The sequence below is a fragment of the Marmota monax genome, unplaced genomic scaffold (genome assembly GCF_021218885.2).
Source record: "Marmota monax isolate L192 unplaced genomic scaffold, Marmota_monax_Labrador192_F-V1.1 WCK01_AAM20220418_F8-fsc00071, whole genome shotgun sequence".
Lineage (NCBI taxonomy): Eukaryota > Metazoa > Chordata > Mammalia > Rodentia > Sciuridae > Marmota > Marmota monax.
In genome coordinates this window covers 5,214,308-5,234,512 of record NW_026695217.1, presented here as the reverse complement: position 1 = coordinate 5,234,512, position 20,205 = coordinate 5,214,308, and positions in this window count along the sequence as shown.

Sequence of the window (20,205 nt, the reverse complement as noted above, 5' to 3'; positions counted from 1 at the left end):
TGGGATCTGGGCTTATGTTACGATAGCAGACTCTAGCCTGACCTGAGAGATAACCCCCCACCCTTACTTCTGATTCTTCCTCCTGCCCGCCTTGTGTCTCTAGCCTTGGTGGAGTCCCTCTCCAGCATCTCCACCTCACTTCTCATGCAAGTTTTGGAAGATCGCTTCCTCTACTCTGTTTTATTATTTTTCTTTTTCTGTTAAAATGTCTCGTTTTCCACATTCCAGAATTTGTTTTAAAACTGCTTAACTGATAGCCAGCTTCTCCCATTTGTTGTTCTATTTTAGGTTTATTCTATTTGTATCTTTTTTTCTCCATCAATTAAATGGAGCCTGGAGAAGGAAGAGCAGTAATTATGTATGTCCCATTTGTTCACCATCTTGAGCCTCAAGAAGCAAAGAATTCATTTTTGAAAGTTTTCTTTTTGGGTAACTTACAGCCTTATTTGAGTCCCCACTGAGAATGAGTAGAAAGGGTTTATGGAAGCAGAAAATAACAGGAAGCAATAGATTGTAACTATTGTGCTATTAAGATGTCATTGCAGATGGGAAGACAGCAGAAACTGTAATACAATGCACATATATGTACATAACATATACTTTGAGCCCATGTGTAGATAAGCAGGTGATTTTTATAATTAGTTCATGTAATATTAACTAGCATATAAGTTTGTGAAGGCAGGATTCTGTCCATTTTGTTCATTATTCTAGTGCTTCTTTTTATTTTTATTTATTTATTTATTTTTTGAGGTGCTGAGGATTGAACCCAGGTCTTATGCATGCTAGGCAAATACTCTACCACTGAGCCACTCCCCAGGCCCCCAGTGCTTCTTTTACAAACTAAATGTCCAATCAATATTAACTGAATACACAACACCACTCACACACACACACACACACACACACACACAGAGTTGCTTTTGGCTTATTGCCAAAGAGAGACACATGTAAAGAAATTCAAACCTGTCAGAACATTTGGCTCCTTTCTGTTTTCTTTTTTCCGTGCTGGGTATCAAACCCAGGGCTGCCGGCACACACCTTCCTGCGGAGCTCCACCCCAGCCCCAGCACCTTTAGCTCCCAGCCAGCTTCCCTTTGCTAATGCCAAACTGAAATTGCGAGCTGTTGTTGATGGCATTTTCTCCCGTCCTTTGGACGGCTGTCTTGGTTTCCAAGCTGCTTTACAGTTCCAGTTAATTCTTCTTTTCTATACTGTGTTGTATATTTTCAATTTTACGAGCAGTGATGAGGGCCACAGACAAGTCAAGATGGCTCCTGGCACTTTGCCAAGAGGAGTGGTTTGAGAAGTAATGCCAGCGAGCCATGAAGATGATGGAGATTCCTTAATGATTGACTGCTGTGTCTAGATTATGTCAATCAAGTTAAGCTGTGTGTAATCATTAAGATGATGAGGATTCCTTATTGGTTGACTGCTGTATCTAGTTTATGTTAATTAAGTTAAGCTGTGTGTAATTAGTTGGGTATATATACTTCTCTGTTCCGTAATAAAGCGGCTCCCGCTGTATCAACCTTCACAAGTTGCTTGTCACCCCACCCCCACCCCCCGGTTATTTTGCCCAGCCAGACTTCGGCAGAGCAGGTTAGAAGATGATTAATAACTATGTTTGCAGTATATAACAGAGGAAAGTGCTGGAACTGTCTTTGCACAGTTATTAACGCTTTAGAATCTTCACAGCAATTTCAAATGTATTATTTTGAGAAGGATACAAAAAGTAGTGGATGTTTGGCTGTGTGCAAGGCACAGGCAGTGTAATGACCAATGGTGCTAGTGATGCCAGTTATCCCCATGTGGGTGACTAATATTGTTTGGTGACTTTAGGTGACTTTAGGTGACTCCTCTAATGGATCTATGTGAGCACGTGTTGCTGGTCCTTATTGTTGGGAGCTGAACATTGTGGCTCAGAGGTAGCAAATGTTTCAGATACTAACTGCCATGAAAGAAAAGGATGAAAATTGAGGAAAAGCACAAATGTTTTCTAATATGAATTGCTCTGAAAATACTTGAATTTCTACCCCATGCACTTCATCAAGCAATGTGTGTGTGTTTTCTGACTGTAGCTCCAAGGTGGAACTTGGGTTTTCCGCCTCAGGCACAAGTCTCAGTCTTTCTGAAGCTGGGATGTCCCTCTGGGACTTCTGGATGCCAGAGAAGAGAGAGAATTGAAAGGGCCTGTTAAGTCCTTGAGTTCCTGCTGAAACTCCACAATGCCGCAGGGGTTCACTGAATCCCTTTCTAAGGGCTGAAGCAGCTGAGCAAAAGCTACAGCTTCATCGTAAACGGGTGGGGAGAGAGCACGGCTTGAGGTGGCAGGGAGAAGCTTGTGGGATGCCCCCGTCCTCCTCCATCCTCTCCTTCTTTACAAGCCTCACCTCAGCTTCAGGACAGAGGCTGCTAAAAGGACTGCGGAGGGCTGAGGGACCAAGGCAGAGGGGGCGGGCCTTGGTTCTTACGCACAGGACTTTGGTTCTTCCTCCTCTCTCTACTCCTTTTTTTCTGGTCCATTTTGTTTTCCTGTCTCTTGAAAGTACAGCCACAGGACTGTAACTCAGCATCAAAAATCCAGTTGCAGAAAATCAATTTGTCTATGCAAAACAGGTCTACAAAATGAATAGGAGGCCCCGCCTCTCACCAGCTGAGGCCTGTACGCTGGGAAGGTGGAAGCGCTGCGGGGGTGTGGGCAGCGTCCATCCTGTGGTTATTTTCATCCTGCAGCAAGTGGCCGAGGCAGACAGAACAACTCGACCCAGCCAATCAGCCCTGGAGAGGCCCTTGTCGGGGGGATCAGGAACCCACAAGGTGGAGAGAGAACACTGCAAATGGAGAGCGTGCGTGCCCAGCCACCACGGCCAAGACGCCAAGAAGAGTCAGCACCAGGCTGAAGTGCAGGTGTTTGGGGATAATAGTTCTAAAAACGGTATAATCTGGAGTTGGAAAATGACTAGATGCCTGAAATGAATACTGATGAGCTGAAGAGCGTGGCAGAGGGACAGCAGCAGCCCACTAGTGGGCAGACAGGGGAAGTTGGCTAATTCTATGTTGGGGACCTATTTTAAATAAGTTCAAAAACAATGTCTCACTTGATGTCATCACAGTCCTAAAATATAGGCAGGGAATCGTTGCCACCCTCGTATGACAAGTAGATCAGTCTGTCTGTCTGTCTGTGGTCCCACAGGCTCCCCCTCACCTGGGCTGGGAACCTGCTCCTTTCTGAGCCACTTGGATTCTGGGTCTGGCATTTCTGGGTGTGATCTCCCATGTCTTTTGTGACACCAGGCTCCTCTTCCCTGTTGTCACCACTTCCTCCCCAGCCCAGACTCCTGTGGCTTGGTTTCTGGTTAACTGTCCTCCTAGCTGAGGCCTCACTCTTTGGGGCTTCTTCAGTCCCAGCTCTGTGCTGCTTAGATGTCATCCTAGGCCCTGTCATGCAAGACACACAGTAGGTGTGGATGAAACCCTGGGTGAAGAGGATCACTGTCACATTAGGCTCAACTCTCTGGCCTGCCTCACCCACTTCTCCACCCACTCCTGACCTCGGGTCTCACCAGCCAGGAGGCAAGTGTCCATCCTCCCCGCAGCTTGCTCATCACCAGGGCCACACTTTCCTCTTTCCTGATCCACAGCTTCCTGACAGCCTAAGGCTAGCCCAGCTTCTGCCCTCCCAGGCTGCCCCACGTCCTGAAGATTTTACTTTTTCCTCATTCTTGACGTCAACCTCTTGTAAACCGTCACCTGGGCCCCCTATGCTGTTGGTTTTAATTCGGCGACACCAACCGGATGCTAAACTGCTGAGGGAAGAAGCAGCCTCCTCCCTTCCCAAGCCTCTCATTTGGAGCTGGGCTGTAGCAAATGCTCAGCCCTGCTCTGCCAGATGACCAGGACCCAAGTCTCCAACTCTCTCTCTGTTAAACCATTGTTCTAGAGTCACTGCACTGATGTCCTAATTCTGTGACAGTTTCTATGTTTGTCCAGACAACATGACAGGTCCATTAGTCAGAGAAAGTCAGCGCTACATCTTCTTGCTGGAAACAAAATAAAGCCAATGTGGTTTTAGTTGTTTTTATAACCAATTTGACCACATTTGCAATCACTTCATATACAGACAAAGATTTGAGGTGTTTTGTTTTTTTTTAATAGGATTGATAAATCGAAAACTGTCTTCTGGCTCTGATTATGGTTGGAAGCATTTAAATGTTGATATTGTCTTCCTTCTGGTTATGATTGTCTGAAAGTTGAGGCAGTCTGGTCTGGCTCGTAATTCATGTTGTAGTGTGTGTGGAGTATTTTGGAATGCTTGTGGAGTCATGCAGTTCCATATTTAGTTCCTTGGTATATAAATAGAGCCTAATCTGGAAAGTAATTTTAATTGGGTGACTAATCTAACAGGGGTAAAACGGCTTCTCACTCACCAAGCTGATTTGTCACCTTGCAGCCGGCCGAGCACCACAATGCTCTTGGTCTCACTGGTTTCCACCACTGGGCCCAGGTGGTTCTCCTGAAGGCCCAACCCAGCTTTGATTTCCTGATGAACCCACCCAGGGCGGGTGGACCAAGGCTGTACTAAGATGCATGCTCTCTAAGATGACACAGGAGGAGGCCCCAGGGCTCCAGGGAAACCTAGTGTCCACAGGTAGCAGTTCTTTCCTGGACCTAACCTTCTCCTGATGTTAGAAAGTATCATGCAGTAGGTTTGACTTTTCCAAGTCCTGGCCTTCCCCAGACGGTGGTCCCCACTCTGAAACGAGGTGTGTAGTAGAGAAGTTGGGACCTAGTCAATCCCATGCTAAGTGGTTAGAGTTGTTGCCTCATCAGGCATGTCTCAGTGGACGGCCAGGTGTTCAGGCTCTCCCTGCCCTGGGTGGCCAGGCTACTGTGCCTCCTCTGTCCCTGAGATGGTGGCATCACCAGGAGGCCTGGGCCTCAGACATGAGCTTCTGCAGCCTCTTGGTGTCCCCAGCCACTATGCCTCAGGCCTGTGTCCCAAGTTATGACCCGGTTGAACCTGGACCTATGGTGACAGCAACGTGGCAGTGCCCATTGCTGAGCGTCGGTGATATGCCACGTACTACCGTAGCGCTCTTCACACATTTTGTCATTGAATTCACGAGGAACCCATGAGGCAGGAATCCCCCCTCCTTTTTACAAATGAGAGAACATGGTGGGTAACATAAGTCCCCTGTGAAGGTCAACCTGCAGAGTTACCTAGCTGGAGGCTCAAGCTGAGGCTCAGATCCAGGGCTGCCGGAGCCTGGCTCACACTCCACCACCAGGACCTGGGGATCCTTGCAGGACTTTGGATTTTCTTCTTTTCCCACAATTACCTTTCTCTTTTTAAGATTCAGGAGGGGAAATGTGTGAATCACATAAGTTTATGTGTCTCATTTGCATTGTGTCTTAGCCTGGATCAGAGTCCACATCATATGGGCTCAGTACTGAGCACACAGTGGGTCCTCAACAGCTGTGTGCTGAATGATGATGGGCAGGTCATGGCACTAAAGGGAGTTGGCAGAGGCAATAGGACCCAGCTCAGCATGGACCTCGAATCTGGAACTACTGGCAAAATCAAGTCCTTGTGGCACTCTGGCAGGGGCAGACTTGGTCACGCCCGTGCTGGGCGTCCATGAGTCCTAGCTCATGCTAGCTCATGCCCTTGTGTGCTGAGGAGAGGTCTGGCCCTATATAAGCATTTTCTTTTTAGAGCTAGTTCCTAACCCTACTGCCCTTAGGTTAGCATGGGTTTTGGAGAGAGTAATCTGTGCATGTCCTTCAGTCCTGGGATGATGAGTCCGGCCACGGATGCAGACCATTTTCTGGGCAGTGGCTGCACTTGGGCCCTATCCCAATGGGCCCTGAGCCAGCTTGCCACAGAGGGGCTCCTTCCACCTCCTGGTGTCGGTGCCAGCCCTTCTGCTCCTCGCCTCCTGCCACTCTTGCCTCTGTGGTTGCCAGAGTGACCATAGAAATATTACTCCACACGCTCCAGGGACAATGTCAGTGCCCTTTACGAGTGTTTCAATTTAAAACCGAAGGCGTGAAAACAACCCCAGCCTGGAAGAAACTCTCCTTCCTTTGGAAAGGAGAGACAAAGTCAGTGTGAAGTCGTAGCAATGCTTAGATTACTGAAGGGCCCACACTCCTCCATCTAGAGCAATGGCAAACGTTCAGAAAGTGCTTATTCAATAAGGGGATGGTTGGAAAATATGACAAACTTCACTGAAATGTAGGAATGTGTGTGTGTGTGTGTGTGTGTGTATGTGTGCATGTGCAATTTTAAAGTAAAACTCTAAATTCCTTGGATGCTATTTGTACATTTTCAGAATTTTAGGAGTGGCAGGTGGCAGAGTGCTCTCCAGACCCCAGATTCAAGTCCACCTGGAACCTCAGAATGTGACCTTATTTGGTCTTTGTAGGTGTAATTAGCTAAGGTTGTTGTAGTAATGCATTCTGGACTTTGGGGGACTCTCAGTCCAATGACTGGGGTCCTTCTGAGGAGAGGACTCAGGGAGACACACAAAAGCCAGGTGGCGATCAGGCGAAAAGGCAGAGAGTGAAGCTCTGCTGCCATCAACCAAGGACTATCAGAGCTCAGGGAGCTGGCCGAGACGAAGGGCATCTGAGCCTTTGGGGGAGGCATGGCCCTGCTGACACCTCGATTTCAGGTGTCTGGCCTCCAACCTTGTGAGAGGACAGCTCTCGTGGTGTAACAGGCCCAGGCTGTGGATGTTTGCTGCAGCAGCCCTGAACAGGAGCACAGCAGGCCATGAGGGGTCAGCGCGGTGCTCCTTCTTGGACTTGGGCTGTGAGGGGTCAGTATAGTGCTCCTTCTTGGACTGGATAGTCATAGGCGCACCGTGAACTCTATGGAAAGGCGATCCTTTTGTAAGGATGATGGCAAAGAAAACTGTCTCTTTCTGAGTCCCTTTGAGGATTATTCCTCCTGTTTGGTGCACCCTTTCCTCCATTTCCAACTGCTCAGTGATGCAGATGTGACCAGGAGAAAAATGAGTGAAAGTTTGGACTGAGCGTCAGGGGAGGCCGGGGTTGAAGAGCCGGCGGGGTCACCCCAAAACCTCCTGAAAAATATGTGTTTTTAAAAAGAAGAGTCAAGTTGTTCTGCACAAGAAAGTGTGAAGAGAGCACTTGCAGTCAGCTCCAGTCAGAGGAGGAAGATGGTGTCCAGAACATGGAGAGAAAGTGACATGTAAGGGCAAGGTGTGGGCAGAGGAGGGACAGGCAGACATGCAGACAATGGGCTCTGGAAGAGACAAGGGAAAGGTCAGTGGGGAGTTCCTGGTGGCAAGGATGGCAGGGGGACTTCGCAGTTTTAATTGCTGTGCTGTGATGGCGTGTCCTGATTGCCTTCTCTGGTGCCCAACTTTCCGTCCAAGTCATGCACACTGTGCAGTGACAGGAAATAGTGCTGCCCGGGCATGCAGGAGGCGGCCAGTGTCCACCGTGGCATGGAGGGGGGTGGCTTCTGCAGCAGAGACACCATCTCTCCTTCTATAGGCATCTGCTTTACAGCTGGGCACAGACAGCTGGAGACACCCTGCCTTTCCTGGCAACTAGATGACACATGCTATTGCCTGTAGCCAGTATGGGCTGAGCAGAGCCGCATGGGGCTCCAGGGCTGCACCTCCCGCTGCACTGTGCTCCTTCCCCAGGGCTAGTGCGGGGCACATGGAAGGTACTTTGGACCATTTGGACAAGGTCAGCTCTCTAAAGAAAGACAAAATAGTTACCATACCAGCTCGAGAACTGCTTATTCCTTACTGTGGGGTTATGTTGCAAGACCCTCAGGGGATCCTGAAACCGTGAATAGTACCAAACCCTATATATTCTATGTTTTTTGTCTATACTTATATCCATTTAATTTATAAATTAGGCACTGTAAAAGAGCAATATCAATAACTAATAATAAGAATAATTATAACAACTTACTGAAATAAATTTTATGTGAATGTGCTCCCTCTCTCTTTCTCTCTCTCTCTCTCTCTCTCTCTCAATACCTGGTACTCTACTCACCCTTCTCGTGTTGATGTGAGATGATGTAATGCCTAGGTGATGAGATGCAGTGAGGTGAATGATGTAGACCTGGTGATGTAGCCTTAGGCCACTATGTAAGGGTCACTTGAATGCAAGCACTGCAGTACCACAACAGTTTGATAATCTATATGGCTACCAAATGACCAACAGGGTGGGTAGTGTATACAGCATGGATACACTTGTCAAAGGGATGATTCACATCCCCAGCAGGAGGAAGCAGAATGGCTTGAGATTCATTATGCTACCCAGAATGGAGTGTAGTTAAAAACTTATGAATTGTTTATTTCTGGATTTTTTCATTCATTAGTTTTGGACCAGGGTTGGCAGTAGGGAACTGAAACCACAGAGAGTAAAGCTCATACAGGGGCTGCTGTAAGCTGTTCTCTGTCTTGGTCCCTCCTGTTTGGAGTTCCCTTATAGCAGCTGAACTGCATTATCCTACAAGATGCTCACTAAGCTGTAGTGGGTTTATTGATTCAAATCTTTTGCCACTTAGAAAAATAAATCAGGTTGTTATCTTATTAACTTGAGAGAATTTACATCTTGAATACAAGGCCTTTATCAGACACATGCCTCGCAATATATTTTTTGTAATCTTTGGCTTGCCTTTTCCATTGTTTAACAAGGAAAGCTATAAATTTTGATGAAGACCAATTTATTGACTGTTTTCCACTTATAATTTTCATTTTTGTCCTATGACATTGAAGAATAAAAACCAAGGCAAAGATATTTCCTCTGACATTTTTTTTTCTAGAAATTTTGTGGCTATAGTTTTTATGTATAGGTCTATGATTCATTTTGCGTCTTGTTTGGATGTGACAATGGGGTCTGCAGTTCTATTTGCATGTGACATTTCAGTTTTCGGGCACTAGTTGTTGAAAAACAGAATTCTTTGCTTCTTTGAATTTCTTGTAGCCTTCATCAGGAATCAGTGATTCATTCTGGTGTGAGTATATTTCTGCACTCTTTATGATCGATACCAATCTATCCTTACTGCACCAATAGCCCACTGTTTTGACTACTCTTCCATTAAAATGAGTCTTGACCTTGGTACTGTATGGCTGGAGGTGCAGCTCAGTGGCACAGAGCTTGTCCAGCACGCACAAGGCCCTGGCTTTAATCTATAGTGCACATGCATGTGCACATATAAGCACACACGCACACACATGCTCACAGAGCAAGAAAGTGTAAGTCTTCTGAATATTTTTTTTCAGATTGTTTAGGTTATTCCAGGTCATGAGCATTTATATATAAATTTTAGAATCGGTTTTAGATTTCTAAAATAGTTGCTTAAATTAGGATTGCACTGAATATGTAGATCATTTTGGGGAGAACTGACATTTTAACAGTATCAATCTCCCAGTCTTTGAATACAGTATATCTCTTCATCTATTTAGGTTTTCTTTAATTTGCCTCTAGAATTTTTTTTAAATATTTTTTTTCTTAGTTTTAGGTAGACACAGTATCTTTATTTTACATTTATGTGGTTCTGAGGATCAAACCCAGTGCCTCATGCATTCTAGGTGAGCACTCTATCACTGAGCCACAACCCCAGCCCCCCTCTAGAATTTTTGGTGATTTTTAATGTGCAAGTCTTGCATATTTCATTAAATCTAATCCCAATTATTTTTAATTTTTATGCTATTACAGCTTTTATTCATTTATATTTTAAAATATTTTTTAGTTGTTGATGGACCTTTATTTGGTTTATTTTTATGTGGTGCTGAGGATTAACCCAGCGCCTCATGCATGCTAGGCAAGTGCTCCACCACTGTGCCCCAGTCCCAGCCCGGCTTTTTTTTTTTTTTTTAATATCATTTTCCAGTTGTTCATTGCACTTACACAAAACTACCCTTGGTTTTTGCATTTTGACCCTAAATAGCACTTCTTTGCCAGACTCACATTTTTATTCTAGAAGCTTTTTTGCAGATGCTTGGATTATCTACATAGATGATCGATGTCGCCTGTGAATGAAGACAGAGCCTGAATCCCTCTTTCTTTCTGATGTGGTACCTTTGTCTCTCTTTCTTGTCTCTTTGTAAGCTGGCTGGGACCATGGCACCGTGTCACATAGGAGTGGTGAGAGCGGGCTTGCTTGTCTTGTTTCCTGGTTCAGGGTCGGTCTCTCAACACGCAGGATGGTGGCAGCTGTGGTTTCTCTTGGGTGCCCTTTGTCAACTTGAACAAGTTCCCTTTGGTTCCCAGCTTGTGTGAGTGTTTATCGGGAGCACTCTTAGAAACTCTTAGAAACGTTTTCTAAGGCTATTGAGAGGACCATATTTATTTTTATTATTGTGTTAATATGGTGAAAAACGTGGGTAGATTTTTTAATGTGAAGCCAGCTCTGCATCCCTGGGATAAACCCTGCTTGGCCATGGTGTATTCCTTTTCATACTTTACTGTGTTTGCTCTCTGGTATTTTGTTAGAAATGTCATGTTTTGAGGGGTGTGGGTGTGTACACTTCTTGTCTCATAATGTCTTTATCAGATTGTGGACGGTGGAAAGGAGTAGTGTTCCCTCTTTCACTATTTCCTGAAAGAATTTTCTTCACATTGTCATTACATTTTCCTCAGGTGCTTGTTTGAATTCCCAAGTGAAACCACTTGATTCTGGAGATTTTGGTGGAAGGAAGGCCATTGGTGATGACTTGAAGTTTTTCAAAAATAACAGGGCTGTTTGTATCTTGCTTTCCATTTGCATGTTTTTGTAGACCACATGGAACTAAGTCTTACTTTTTTGTCATCTAGTCCAATCATCTTGCTTTTTAAGTGAAATGTTCAGGCTGTTTAATTTTTTGAAATTAGTCATATGTTTGGATTTAAACTTACCATCTTGCTACTTGTTTTCTGTTCTTCTCTGTTTCTGTTTTGGCTCCTATTTTCCTCTTTTCTGCCTTCTTTTGGATCACTTGGGTATTTTTAAGATTGTATTTTATTTCCCTTGTGTGTGGGGGCAGTTTATTAGATATACTTCTGTTTTAATATTCTTGTCTGTGGTTGCTCTAGGATTTACAAGATCCATCTTTTAACCTATTATAGTCCAAACCCTCAAATAATATTATAGCAGTTCACATGTGGCTCAGGAACTTTACAACAATAGACTTCAATTCCATCTTCCTATCCATTGTCAAAAATTTCCCATAACATTGTAAAATGTTGCAGACGAACAACACATTGTTCCCATTTTTGTATTAAATAGTCAACTACTACTTAAGTGAAAAAAGTGAGAAAAAATGTTCCTTACCACAAGAAAAATTAGATCATGTTATTTCCTTGCTTCAAACCTTCTACCAGTTTCCTTCTGCAGTTTGAATCAGATCAACACATTCTGCGACTTCAAGCTCCTGGGGGGAGAAAACATGCGGTCGTGTTCTCAGCATCTGGTTCCATGCTTCTTTCAGGAAAAGTTCTCAAGAACTGGCTCCATTATGACCTTAATTTCCATTTCAGTATAATTTCGTATAAAAGAGAGGAGCCAAGTAACCTAAATGGGCACCTAGTGGTAAAAGGAGGCGCGAGGGCAATCTCAAGCCCCTCCCCCTCCCTGCCTCCATGCAGAAGGTGAAATCTTTAGGAGAAGGCCCGCATTCATATTTGCCTAGCATAGCCTCAGGCTTTTTGCAGATGGTGAACACAGGACATTTGCATTTCTTTTTGACTTTCCTGTGTCTCAACCAACCAGTGCAGCAGCTGGTAACACCCAAGATCAGCAGTGTGGCACAGTGCCAGCCTAGCACCGCACACGAGCCATCTCACCTTGGTGTCCCGAGCTGCTCACTTTCATAAGAACAAGTCTCTGTAACACTGATTCCTCCTAAGGACTTCTTACCATTTCCAAAGAATCCCTTGAGAGGCTCTCAGAGCCTTTTATACCTTCCAAGATTTTTGAAAATTTCCATGCCACCTAACTTATCTTCCTAGACTAAAATATTTTAAAGCAGTTTTCGTCTTTGATCACACTTGATTTTTTAAATTTCCTGACTTTCTCCAGTTTCCTGTGTGTTTTTCGAGATGATTGACCAGAACTGCATGTGCTATCCCAAGCACAGACACCCACAATCTGTGTGTGGAGTTGGGGTGTAATTTTAGTTTATTACGTCAGTCCATTACTCAGCATGTCCTGCCATTACACCTCAGGTCTCAGGGACGTGGGGTGTCCCACTCCTAGTGATGACTGGGAACTTGGAGCCCAAGTCCTTCTTGTGTGTGTGCAGACTTCACCGTCTTGGAGATTCACAGATTTCCTTTCTTGGCTGACTTAGCTGGGGAATCTTTGCTGAAGTTTCAGGACCTAGAATTTCACTGCTATGAAAATCTTAATGTCATGGGTCAGATTTGTACCACTCTTTCTTCTGTTTTCCAAGTGTGGAAATGTCCACCTACAGTCGGCCTGGTCCCACGCCCTTGGGGACCCCCTGTTTTCATTTATTTTTTCCTGTGTTCCCTATGTGTAATAGGTTCACAGTCCTAGAATCTGGTCAAAATCTCTTTGAAAAATTCTGAATGAATCACAGGTACAGATTCGATCCTGTCTGTGTCATTTTGTTCATTCAAAGGACCCACGGAGGCCAGTGGATTTCCTAGGGCAAGAGTGCTGGTGCCTTGTGTTACCCCCTTAGACCCCTCATTTATATATTAGCAGAAATCCACTGCCATGGAGCAAATGTGTTGCCCTCCCACCCCCATTCCTAGGGTGAAATCCTACCCCAGGGTGATGTTCAGGTTGCGGGACTTTGGGAGAAGTGATTAGGAAGTGATTGGGGCAGAGTGAAACAGAATTAGGCCCTCTCCAGACATAAGATCTGCCAGCACCTCGACCCTGGACTTCCCAGTTTTCCGAACTGTGGGAAGTAAACTTCCGTTGCTTATAAGCTGCTTCATTTATGGCATTTTTGTGACAGCAGCCAAATGGATGAGGCCATCTGTGGTTCTGCCTTCTGTTATCACTGGGTCTGGTACGGAGCAGGGTGCCCTGCCTGTTGCTCCCTCCTCCCTCTCCTCCCTCCTGCCCCCCCTCCTCCCCTCCCTCCTACCTTTACTTTTGCCCTTGGCTGCAGTCTTTTAGGAAAACACTCTGTTACTGAGTCCATTGGATTTTTATTAGCAAATATGACCTTTTGAATTTGTGATATACCTCTCACATTGGTCTTGTGTTTTTAACATATGGTTTTGAGAATCTAGGAATTTTCTGTAAGTCATGCGAATGTTTTTGGTTTTGTTTTTAGAGATGGCTGCTTTCTTTTTGTCAGAGCTGCTTTCTGCAGAAGGCTCTGACTGGTTCTCTTCAGATCTACCCTGCAGCCCTTGTAGAATAGCCGACACATTCCGTTTCCTTGTTGGCTCTGAAATGACAAGCTCTTCCCTGCCCTCATCTGTGTCTGATCCAGACGGGGTGTTCTGCTGATGTGTGTAGGGGTCATGACTCCTGGTGACCCACTTGACATTTCTGGGCCTGGTGGTGGTGTCTGCTCAGCTCCATCCTGTCCCTGTGCCCCTCCAGCCCTTCTGCTCACCATGATGAATGGACAGAACAGCAGGTCCAGCCTTGAGGCACGTGCCCTGCTCCTTTCTTCAGACAGCCCCAACAACCCACAGCAGCTGGTCAGTCATTCATAAAGTCACTCCTGCCTTCCCTCCCTCCTTGGTCAGCATCTGGGGACAGCTTGGTCAGACACTGGGAACTGGGGCACTTGAAGTTCAACAAGGTGGACCACGCCCAGCAACCTACTGGCCTTTTGCGGGTTGTAATGGACTTGAGTCTTCCCGTTCCAATTGTGAGAACAGAATGGGAAGGTGTGGTAGCTTCCTTCCTCTCTCTGTTCAGCGTCCTCCCTTATCCCCAGCTTTGCTTTCCAAACGTTGAGTTGTCACAGTCTAAAAATACTAAATGGAACATGCCTGACACAAAACTTCATGAGTTTTAAATACTTTTATTATAGTTTATTGCTATAATTGTTTGCTATAATAGTTCTGTTTCATTATTATTGATATTAATTTGTGCCATGCCTCATCTACAGGAAACTTTATCATAAGTATGTATGTCTATGCATGGTGCATACAGGGTCTGGTGCCTGTGGGGTTTCATGCATCTTGGCGGGGGGGCTCTTAGATGTTTCAGGCCTCTGGCAGGGGGTTCTTAGCATGTCTCCCATGGGTGAAGGGAGCTGCAGGATGGTACTCTTCCTGTTTTGTTTGCACCTCTCTCTCACTGATGAGTCCTGCTGTGGAATCCTCCTGCCTCTGTTCAGATCCCGGGTTCCCATCACTGTGTGCTACCTGAGGCCTCTGGCTGCTCCATCAGCACAAGGTGAGTAGGCAGCTGGCAACCTCCTCCTGGGAGCTCAGGGGAGCTCCGATCCAATGGAGCAGCAGTCCTTAGGGACCCGAGGTGGAGAAAGAAGATGGAGAATGGAGAGAACCAAGACACCACAAAGAGTTCCAATAGAGGATAGAAGGTGGTGGCAATAGGAGAAATAGGCAGGGGACCATAAGTAACGCTGGGGCAGCTTGCAGTGTAGAGGCAGGACTCCTGTGCCTGGAGCAGAATCTGATAAGGTGAGGCAAGGTCTCAGTCTAGAAAGCCACGAGGTGGGGCAGGGTTGTCAGAACAGGACACAGGAGCAAGGCCCTGGTGCTGTACCCAGAGTGACCTTGAGCTTTGACAACTGGCTACTTGCTCCAGGCTGTGTGGCCATAACCACAGATGGTTTCTTGCCTTCGGTTCATATTGATTTGGGGAACCAAGAGACTCAGCCCGTGTAAGTTCCTAAATCCTAGGCTTTTTGTTGTCGTTATTGCTCTTGGTTTCCTTCCAATGCATGGAAACAAGCAGGGATCTTTTTTTTTTTTTCTAGCTGGAGATCTCTCATACTGAACAGATCAGGTTGATGAGCAAATGATTAAAATGCATTAAAAGATATGCAAATTGAATTAGTAGAAACTGAAAAAGAAATAGAAATGCAGCCAGAGCAGGATGATCGGACATTTTTATGCATGCTCTGTTAAGAACAGAATAATCATTTTCATATAAGGAAAAAGAGGAAAAACCCCAAAACTAATAGACTAAGCAAAATAATTTCTAGAATGTGAACTATAAATGGGAATATTAGAGGAACGAATGTGGGGCAGGCACTTTGCTAGGAGAAACAAAGAAATACTGAAAGAGGAAATGAGAAGACAGCAAAGTCCCGAAAGGAAAACTGAAAAATCTGTCCCTATTGGAACAGTACCCTGTGGTTTTGTTGGGGAGTCATGAGTTGAATCTGAAATAAGGAAAACTGGAGGAGAAACATCTGAGCCATTTGGTTATTTACCATGGTCAAGGACTAAGCAAGCATTGTTCCATTTTAGAGAATTTGTCGGGGAGAAATTTGAATATTAATAAAAATAGCAGGTTTCACATTTATGACAAGAGTGACTTAGAAGTTCTCAGACTAGTAAACATAACCTCCCCATCAGGGAGAAGCCACTAGGAAACACTGGGAGAAGCATCTGGTAAGTACCTCAGTAGGAGCCACACTGCGCAGCAGGGCGCGGGAAGAGCAGCTCCCATGACTAGGACAGCCTCTGCTCTGACAGAAGGACTCGTTCATCGGCCAGGAGGAGAGGAAGGTTATGGACACTGGCTACACTGACTTGGGAAGCAAATATGTGAGAACATTTCAGACAGTGATAACCTTTTAAGAGGTAGGTAAAGCAAGACTGTGAGGAAGGAAGCCATGGGTGAGGCCAGTGCCTTAGAAATGGTGGCCAGGGGCATCCTCTTGGGCAGGTTGCCTAAGCTGAGCAATAACAAGGAGCCAGTTATGTGACAATCCCAGGGAGAGTGCCCCGCAGAGGGAGCACCTGCTGGGTGACCTTCCCTGTTTGGTGGACAGAAGGAAAGTCAGTGCCTTTGAAGAGCAGTGGAAAAAGGTACAGGTGACAAGGGGGTGGACAAGGGGTGGAAGGGACAGAGAACACAGGACCCTGTGGCATATGATAACTGTCCACTCACCTGAGGGCGGTGTAGGAGGTTGGACGTTGTTCTGGAATAAGGGGGAGGGCAGCACTGAGACACCGATTAGAAGCACTCAGATGCGTTTGGATGATCTCACAGTATGTGAGGTGTTATAAATAGCAATAGATGAGCGGAAGGCCTCTCAGCTGTTCCAACGTCTACCCTCTCATAACCTTGAAGGCTAAGCTTCAAGGTCAATTTCTAGCACCCTCTCTCCTGTCCTACACAGGTGTTCTAGAACTCCTCTCGGGAATGTGGAGTCTTTGCCTCCTGTTTCGTTGGCTTTGGCCTTCTGGTACCTTAGCTGAAGCTGAGAGGAGAGAGCATCTACCATTTCACGATCCTGTTTACACGTGTATTGTTTCCACCTGGCTCAGTGCCTGGCATGTTAGCATGCTAGTAGGCACTCAAGAACAGGTTTTTTTTTTTTTTTTTTTAACCAAATTGTTTACAAGAAACTGTAGTGAGAAATGACAGTTGACCATTCCCACTCCAGAAAATTCATTAGTGTAGCCCAGGAAAAATATTTCTATAGGCTTGGGTATTTCTTAATGGAATCGAGATGGGAATTCAGAATGGCTGCTAACTTCTGGCTCCCTAAGCTCAGCATAACACACACACCCAGCAGTGGGCTGTCATGTAATGCCATAGCCTATCTGTTCCAGAGGACATTCCTGGGATGGTGCCGCCCCTTCTCTGCTTCTTGGGTTCCTCCCTGAGAGCTCTCTTTCTGCCTTGGTCAATCCTAGGCCTTTAACCTCCAGGACTACTGCTCCTCCTGGATCCACCTCCATCCCAAAGTCCAGATGGTACCTTCCTGCCACTCAGCCCACAAGTCACTTGTCCTCGGGAGATGTTCTCTTAGGTCCTCCTCAGCCCAAGGCCCACCTTCCCTCGCTGTGCACCTGCACAGCACCCCGCTTTCTGTACCATGTGCCCCTGTAAGCCCCAGGAAGAAGGCAGGTCATGTTCTCTCTGTATTTCAGGAAGACAGCCAGAGACAGTGGTAATGATAATTGAATGAATGGACGTGTCCACGGCTTGACTCTCAGCTCCTACTGGGTGAGGCTTTCCTGGACCTTTGCCTTCACTCTCTTAGAGCACAGCCTGCATGGGGTGGGGGTGCTGGAATCCACGGATCCTTAGGAAGCCACAGCTCCTCAGAACTAATACCTTCTTTTAGGTAGCAAACTTCTATTTATGTAGGGCTGCCCTCTCTAGGGCTCCTTGGATCCCCGGAGGTAGATCATGTTTACTTTTATCCTCTACCTATAGTTCAGTCCTGACCTCGGAAACCAGAACACTTAGATTGTAGTTTGGAGAATTACAGTTTTAAGATGAGTGTTAGGAACTCATAATATAGTGATGAATGACCTTCAAGTCTTGAAAAACAGATTTCCCCTAAGAATCCAAGCTGTGGAAGAAGGCACAAGCTGGATTTTATTTTGGAACACCCAGTAATTCCTGCCTCTTTCAGGAATTTACTTGGCATTCCAAGAACTCGCAGGACCCTGGTTTGGCCTGAAACCAGGGACGGATTCTCCAGGGGCTGCCAGAGCCTTTTATAGTTCACCCTTGTCTAGACTTTCTGCTTTCCACTTGGGATCAGAGCAGGCAACAGCACAGAATGAAGAGGAGGAGTCAGACCTGGAGTCCTGAGACCCCTGCCTCACCCCTCAGCAGCTGTGCCTTCTTGGTCAAGCTGTGCAACTTCTCTGAGCTTTGATTCCTTCTTTCTACAATGGCATTGCTACGAAGGTGGAAAAACAACAATTAGACCCAAGGGCTTGGAGCGTAGTAAATGTTCTCGTTGGGTCACTAGGTCCTGGCAGCATCCTCCTCCCTGCTGTGGCTCCTGGCCTCTGGCACCAGTGCAGACCCAGGGGTTCAGACCATGTACCTGAGGGCCAGCTCCAGGTGAGCCCCTCACCCCCAACTCCTGGAGCTTTCCTCTAGGGCACGTGCATATCAGAATTGTAGACTTGTAGAGTGCATATAATGGAGATGGAAATAAAAGGGAAATCATCTAAGGTTTTGATCTGTTGAGCTCTAAAATGGAATTAAAAGAAGTGGTAGAGTGCTCGCCTAGCATGGGCGAGGCGCGAGGTTCGATCCTCAGCACCACATAAAAATAAATAAATAAATAAATAATTATTGTGTCTGACTACAACTAAATATATATATATATATATATATATATATATATATATATATGTATAAAAAAAGAAATACATGAAATGTTCCCCAGAGATTTCAAAGTGGAAACCTGCATTGACAAGGAATGGGCTAAATTTCAAGATGTTGGGGCTTCTTCAAACCTAATGTTATAATGACCCAATGGTAATTCCATAGGCATTTATGTAAGCAATAATACCATAAATTTATGTGCTCTCAACTGAATGTAGCTGAATTAAACTGGTAACACTGACTGCCTTTCTATAGAAACCCTGAAGCAGGAGTTAATTTTGTAAGCTCACATTATTGAAGAGCTTAACGAATTGTAAGTCAAACAAAAAAAATCTTACATCTGTCCTAATTTTTTCTTCCTAAAGGATGTCTGGATCCTTCTGGGTGAACCATCAGCTGTGTTGGCCCATTCTAAATTAGACCATTGAAGAAAAATTCTTTTGTAAAAAAATTTTTTGTTGTTGTAGATGGACAGAATGCCTTTATTTGTTTATTTTTATGTGGTGCTGAGGATCAAATTAAGCTGCAGAAAAATTTTTAATAATTAAAAAAATGTGGAGCCGGGGATGTGGCTCAAGTGGTAGCATGCTCGCCTAGCATGCGTGAGGCACTGGGTTCTATTCTCAGCACCAAGTAAAAATAAAACAAAGATATTGTGTCCATCTAAAAATCTAAAAAATAAAAAAATATTTTAAAAAAATGTTTTTCCCCCATCTTGCAGGATACAAAGCTATAAAGGAAAAAACTTCCCAAATTTGTACCAAAAACTATAGAAATATCATTCTATAATTTTTATATTAAAATAAATAAAGATCTAAAATGGAGTGTTATCTATTTATTGAATATCAAAGATTTCAATAAAGCAACATTAAGAAAACAAATTTCTGGGCTGGGGTTGTGGCTCAGTGGCAGAGCACTTGCCTAGCATGTGTGAGGCACTGGGTTTGATTCTCAGCACCACATATAAATAAAGAAGATAAAGGTCCATCAGTAAATAAAAAAAAAATTTAAATTAAAAAAACCCCAAATTTCAGTATCTAACAGAAAAAATTGGAAAAGAAGAAATATTTTTATAAAAATTATGAAACACAACAAGTATGGGATACTCTCATGAAATTTTTAAATATTTTTTTCTATTTTATGAATTATATAGTTTTGTGCCTATGAAAGTATATACTTGCTAGTTCCTTATAGCTTATGTTGCAAGAAGACTCTGGCTGAACAGAAACTTTAGATTATATCCAAATTTTATTTCTCAATTAAAGTTATATTTAAAATTGAGATTAGTTCTCATTCTATAACTTTTCACTCAAAACCAAATATTTTTATAATTGTTCACTTAGAAGAAGAAAGTAGGGAATCATAGCTAAGTCATCCAAAAGTTAAAAGAAAAAAAAAACCCTGTAAATAAAAAAGTTTCTATAACTTTCACTGAAGTAGTTCTCTGTTAAAATTATTTCGTTTTATAATTATGAAATATGTCAAAATATCAATGTTCCCAAAGTAACACTACACCCTTATGCCAACCACTATATTAAAACACTTGCTCTATTTGCTTCAGTTTCTTCTTTTAAAAAGAGATATTATGTATAATTCCCCAAAGCATTTTTATACTTTTAGTACAGATTATAGGTCTAGAAATCTCATGGTATTGTACTTTTGAGTGTTAAAGTTCACATTATAAATGGTATGTTTTAAAAACATGTCTGCTCTGTCTATTTGCTGTTGAAGATTTTATAGGGTAAATAATAATTACTGAGAGCCTAGGACATTTAGCATTATTTCACTTATGCTAAGAGAAATAATAAATATGGCTTTTGCTAGAAGAGTTTATAGTCTAGTTAGAGTATCCAAAATGGAAAACAGTATGAGTTTTAATATTTTACCTATTCTATAGGTAGGATGGAGTGATTTCCAAACATACAGGATGTGTTTTAGTTTAGAAACTGTGCCCA